The sequence below is a fragment of the Amphibalanus amphitrite genome, unplaced genomic scaffold, assembly GCF_019059575.1.
Source record: "Amphibalanus amphitrite isolate SeventyFive unplaced genomic scaffold, NRLGWU_Aamphi_draft 001710F_arrow, whole genome shotgun sequence".
NCBI lineage: Eukaryota > Metazoa > Arthropoda > Thecostraca > Balanomorpha > Balanidae > Amphibalanus > Amphibalanus amphitrite.
The window spans coordinates 104,851-110,945 of NW_024883203.1; positions in this window are offsets into that span (position 1 = coordinate 104,851).

Consider the following 6,095-nt stretch of genomic DNA (forward strand, 5'->3'; position numbering starts at 1 on the left):
AAAAGTCAGGCCGTTTGAATACGGCCTGAAATTCCAGGCTGTATGCAAACCGCCTGAAATTTCAGGCCGTTTGCAAACCGTCTAGGCCGTATGACAACTTTCCAGACACCAGGCCGTTTGCAAACGGTCTAGGCATTTTGAAAACAATCTGGTCTGCATAAAGTTACAGCTGGACAATGTTGAGTTTGTTGAAGCACGACCGTTTCATGACATTACATGGCACCATGAAATCCTGAGGTGCATTCGGCATCCGGAAAAATATTGTCACTCGGATATTCTCCGTCGGAAAATTATTGTTGAGCGCCTATCTTCAGCATGTCTCGTTATCGCGATAGCGTTCGTGATCCCCGATGTTTCTCGCTAGTTCCGGAAAATCATCCCTCATTTTCCCGATGACGAATGCAGGCCTGGTCAGGAAGAGATTAGCAGAACTGAGACCTGGCCCGTAAAGCGCCCGGTCGACCCGGGCTTCTCCCGGACTTCAAAGTTTGGCCTTCCACCGCAATGGTCAAGTATTGCCGGCGTACCTACGCCACAGGCCAGCCGCCGGCGGTCGACCGGGCGCGGTGAGGACTCTAATGTGAACCAGTGGCGCGGGAACTTTTTCCAGACTGGTGGGGGGAGGGGGCTGAACCATAATAGAGATGAACCTAGGGTACCCCCAAATCTTGTTTTCTCACCGGTTTTAAGCCACAGATTTTTTCATACCTTGGCCTTTTCAACAAAAAAAAAAACGAAAATGTTTGCAAAAAAAGTCAGGTATTCCGTCTCAGCTGAGTGAAGAAACTACTGTTTTGGTAACCTGGAATAAAGGTTTAACACGCGCACTGCAGCGGGTCTGAGCCGAACACGAACTGCAGGGGGGGAGGGGGTTGAAAACAACCCCCCCTGAGATCTCGAAAACGGCGCAACGTAGCGACAAGCGGTAAACGGCGTTGGATAGGTTAAGATGAGATCGACAAGAAATACAAAGATCATTTTTGGGTCAGGTCAAAAACGAGGTCACCAGAGGTCACCGAAGACAAAATGTTACGATTTTCACAACAGGAATTTCGCGGTAGTTTTTCTTGAACAACTTGTCTTGCACACAAGACAGAGGATCGATTCGAACGCCATCGTTCTTAGCTCGTCAAGGCGCATCGAATGATATATAATATGACCTCGAAAGGTCAAGTTGAAAATTTGACCTCAGGTCAAGGTCATGACCTGACCGAAATAGGTCATGTTGCATATCATTCGCTCCGCATTGACGAGAAAAACACGATAAACGTCGAACGGAGTCTCTATCTCTACTCAATCTCAAGTTATTGAAGAAAAACCGCTGGTGACCTCAGGTGACCTAAGATGGCCTGGAGATCACCTTCCAAAGGTCATAAGTGATATATTTCGGTGAAATCACCAACAGGGACCTGTAATACTATGATCCTGAGCGTATTGAAGTCATAGGATGGCATTCAGAGTAAGTTGAAATTTCTCCCATTGACTTATAATGGGCCGGTCGCAAAAATGACCTGACCTTAGGTCATCGATATAAAAATTCCGAGATATACAAGTTGTAGCTCGTGATGACTTTACTATTTCCTGTGGGTTTCAAGATCATATCTCAACAACTGTGGGCTTGGTGGGATTGCAAACTTCGAAATTTACGTTTCGAGGTAGGGTCACTTGACCTGACCTGGTGACCTGACCATAGGTCACCTGGGGTCAAAATTTTTACTCAAGGTGTGGAAAAGTTGTGAGAACAGGTATGCAAAATTTGGCGGCGCTACGCGCCGCCGTTTTCTCGCAATTTGCGAAAAACCACAGGGGGGTTGAAAACAACCCCCCCCCCTGCAGTGCGCGTGTTAAATCTGCCAAATTAGTTGCCGAGCCAGTGAAAGAGGAGGGATTTTTCACTTACATGCTTTCTTCCTTTGTGACCCTCAACCCCTAATTTGGGGAGGACAAGCTGCCCCAACGGTTCCTGACCTCATGAAAAGTTGTGGGGCACCGTCCCCACGGCCTCAGAGCTGTGGGAGCAAGCTTCCCCCACTGCCCCCTCCCCCGGTTCCCGCGCCTATATATGAATCTATGAAATTATGTTGGCAGATTTCCGATTTCGATTCCTCCAGCTGGGGGGGAGGGGGCTCAAATAAATTACGAGCCCCCCCCCCCCCGCCGAAAAGTTGGAGGGGCTCAGCTCCCGCTAGCCCCCCCCCCCCCCCGGTTCCCGCGCCACTGATGTGAACTCTGATGTCCATTGCGCGCTCCGGCGTTTTATGCCGCAAAATAATCGGTGAGTCTTGTAGTGATACGTTTCACCAGACCTCACCAGTAGTGGCTTCACCAGGCTCCATCAACTGGATGGCCGTACACAGGCGGACCGTGAACTTGTATAATTAGTAATATTGTCGAAAAACGGCCGGGCCGAGCATTAGCACAGTAAGAAAATGTTCGACGTACCTATGTAGGTAGACGAGTCATTCGGCATGGAATGCGGAAGCATTGACATGGATGCAACCTGATCATCGACCAACCTGGATCCATTAAGTTCAATCTTCAGAGGCTGTTGTACTTCGCCAGACCGTTTGAAAACTGACTAGGCCGTTTTCAAACTGTCTAGGCCGTTTCAAACTGCCTAGGCCGTTTTCATACGGCCTGATATTTCAGGCGGTTTGCAAACGGCCGGCTTTTTCAGGCCGCCTGACTGGGCCAGGCCGTTTGCAAACGGACTGGGTTTTCATACGGTCTATAACACATATATCGTCTTTCAGGTTCCCTGCCAGCATTGGCAGCACCGCCACCAGCACCGCCGGCCTCAGGACCAAGCCCACCACCAGCGGGCGTGAGTACACCAGCGGAATCTGCCTATTGATTTCATTCTAAATAATTGTGACTAGTCATGAAACTAGGAACATCATACATAAATTAGCTTGAATAATATTTTGTCCATTTACTACACCGGCAGGTTGACGGAGGCGGGTGTGCGGCTCTGGCGCAGCTGAGCCGTCGACCGCCGGAGCCAATCCGGCAGTCCGGCATTTCAGCTGCCGCACACTCGCCCGTCACAGGATCAGAGGCCTCCCGAGACAGGTTAGTTTGGTGGGCTATTTTTGCATGATGCATACCTATTTGTGCTCCAACGTTTGTGAATATACTTGATACGAGGCGATTTGTAGTTAGCAGCATTCACAAATGGCACCAGACTCATAATTATTGCATTACCAGTCCCGGATGACGCGTTTCCCTTCCGCTGGTGGCGTCTCCAGTTCCCCGCGCGGCCAGCTGTCTCCATGACGGTGACCAGAGCCCGGGGACAGACGCTCGGTCGGGTGTCCGTCTCTCTGAAGGAGCCAGTGTTCAGCCACGGGCAGACAGCTGTACGTGGGCCAACAAATGGAAAACTGACATGTGCACATGTTATCGGAGCTGGCTTGGGTGACCTTCCCAGCTCGAGCATACATTATGATTTATCAGAATGTAAACCAATCTATTCAATGACATATTATGGAAAAATATATGATAAAACGCCAGTCGTTGTACGACAGTGCCCTGAACCACCGGTACATTTTCAGCCACCACCATCAGCTGGTGTAGGCCATCCACGACAGATGAGTGCTATACAAGCCTGCCTCCGCCGTGCTTGGAGAGCTGACTCACCCAACGGCCGTTTGTGCCGCCACCAATCGGCTGCGAGTAGCACACACCGAGTGCTACTCGGGGCCGGATGGCTGCCGTGTCTTCCCTCAGGACATGGTGGGCTCTGCACCACCTGAGGGGTCTCGGGCGATAACAGAGACGCAGTCCGATGTGGCAGCCTCCACGTGGCGGATTGCGGGTCATGCTAATAGCCACACAGAGCCACACGTAAGTACTGCACTGTAGTATTCACCAGATTTGAGTGTGTTGCAGGAACCTGACATGTGACGTCACCTGTACCGCTGTTTCCGCTTCTAATGACGACGTGGTCAGGTGTCGGCTCTGCTGCAGTGTCAAGAGGACGCACGGGTTCTCCGACAGCATCATCTTGGTCGCGGTGGCGACTGTATCCGCCAGTGGGGGTGGTATTCAGGAGATCACTAACCTCTCGTCCTATTCTCCTCTCCATGCGGTGTACTCGACAACCACAGGTTCCGGACCAGACTGGTAGGCGGCGCTAGTGTCGCTGACGTGCTCTGTCTGCGGCTCTGTGCTCCCCTCCTCTGCCCGCTGCTCCTGTTGCTCTACCCAGACCTCACAGGTGGGTCCCCCTCTTCTGGTGGTGTCTACTATACACAGTGTCAGATGGCCGGTACAGTGATAAGTAATGGACAGTGCACAGTGGACGGTGGTACAATATATATTGACGATAAACCAGTCTGTGTTGTTTGTCCCGCCGATGTTGTTTGCTATTTATGGCGACTCCGTGTGCTGTGTAGTGTGTGTGTCACACATATTATCTATGGTGTTTGTTGTGTGTTTGTTGTGACTCCGTTGTGTTTGTTGTTTGTTACAGCTCCGGCCCGTACCGACATTGACTCACGACGAGTCTACTGAGTCATACAGAGTCATGAGGAGTCATCCAGAGTCAACGGATTTCATGGGAGTGAACATAGGTGTCGAGGAGTCCTCCGGAGCCAGCGAAGTCAGCCAGAGTCTATAATAGAGTCCTGGGAGTGAAAATGAGCTGTGTTAGCGGTTTAAGACGCTTTTTTATACGTATCCCGGCTAGGCCGGCCGTCGCTCGGTGGTCGGCGGTCGGTGCGCCGCGCCGCCCGCCCATGTGTCACGGCTGGCCGGCTGTGCGGGTGTCTCCTGCCCGCCGGCCCGTGATCGGTCCGTACCACGAGGGCTGAGAGGGGACGGGCCCGCGGCGGTCAGCAGCAGCTCAGAGAGGTCTCGGCCGGTCAGCCGACGGTGCGGTGTGTGTCCGACGGGTCCGACGGCGGCCTTACAGACGTGAACGGACCGGAGAGCAGCCGAGCTGAGGGCCAGCTGCCCATTCTGATCGGCGTGGCCTACACTTGTCAGACACTGCAGCCTATACTGATCTTGAATACACTTTGTATATGTGAAGGATAACTTTATATGGTCCTCGGGTGACGAACGAGTACGAGTGAACGAGTACGAATACGAGCCAACAAGCTCTGAAGAGTCATTGGGAGTCAACAGAGTCGTCAGAGTGACCCGGAGTCAACGGACTCATCACGTGTCCTGGGGAGTCATCCGGAGTCAGCCGAGTGATGGGTGAGTCAACCGAGTCCCTCTGACTCCGAGTCACCCCCTGAGTAGGAGCGAGTCGGTGGTGGTGATGGCTGAGTCAAAGATGGCGCCGATTGGTGACGGCGCGCGGTGCCCACTGGTGACGGCTGTGGTGACGTCACTGTGACGTGTGTGTGTCTGTGTGACGTCACGGTGACGTCACAGAGGTGTGACGTCACATGTCGCCCCCTCTCCAGCCGCTGCCCGGACACAGAGTCTCTCCAAAAAGGAAGGCCGTCCGAGACGCAACAACTTCTACCGTATCCATTCTCCTTTCTCGTTGTTCCTTCGAAATTCGTCTCGTTGGTTCTGTTATGCACGCCAAAAAAAAATAATTCTCATCGAATTATAGCTCGTTAACCCGCGCGGGGCTGGGGGGGTAAATTTCACCCCCCCCCCTCGCGAATTTTTGCGATATCTCAAAAACGGCGGCGCGCAGCGCCGCCAAACTTTCAGTACCTTTTCTTACATCAATTTTACACGTTCCCTGAAAATTTGAGCGAAATCCGTCGGAAATTTTTTGAGAAATTGACGTTTTAGTGACGTCATGTTCGCCATTTTCGCCTCAAAAACGGCAAAAGTTCAAACGCCGCTAACATCTTCATTTTCAAAGGAATCAACACGTAACAAAAAGGTTATACGTAATTTTCTTTGTCTATCAAATGGCTATCTCGGTTTTTTGAAAATTTTGGATTAGGGCCTAATTTTTTTCTTCAAAAAACTGATTTTTTTTGGGAAAATCATTATAAAATCCAAAATTTTGCGTCTATCGAAAAAACCGGAATATATGTCAGAGGAGTGGTCTATGTGCACCTACATACCAAATTTTAGAAGAATCGGTTCAAAAATGTGGCAGTTATTCAAAATTTTATGAC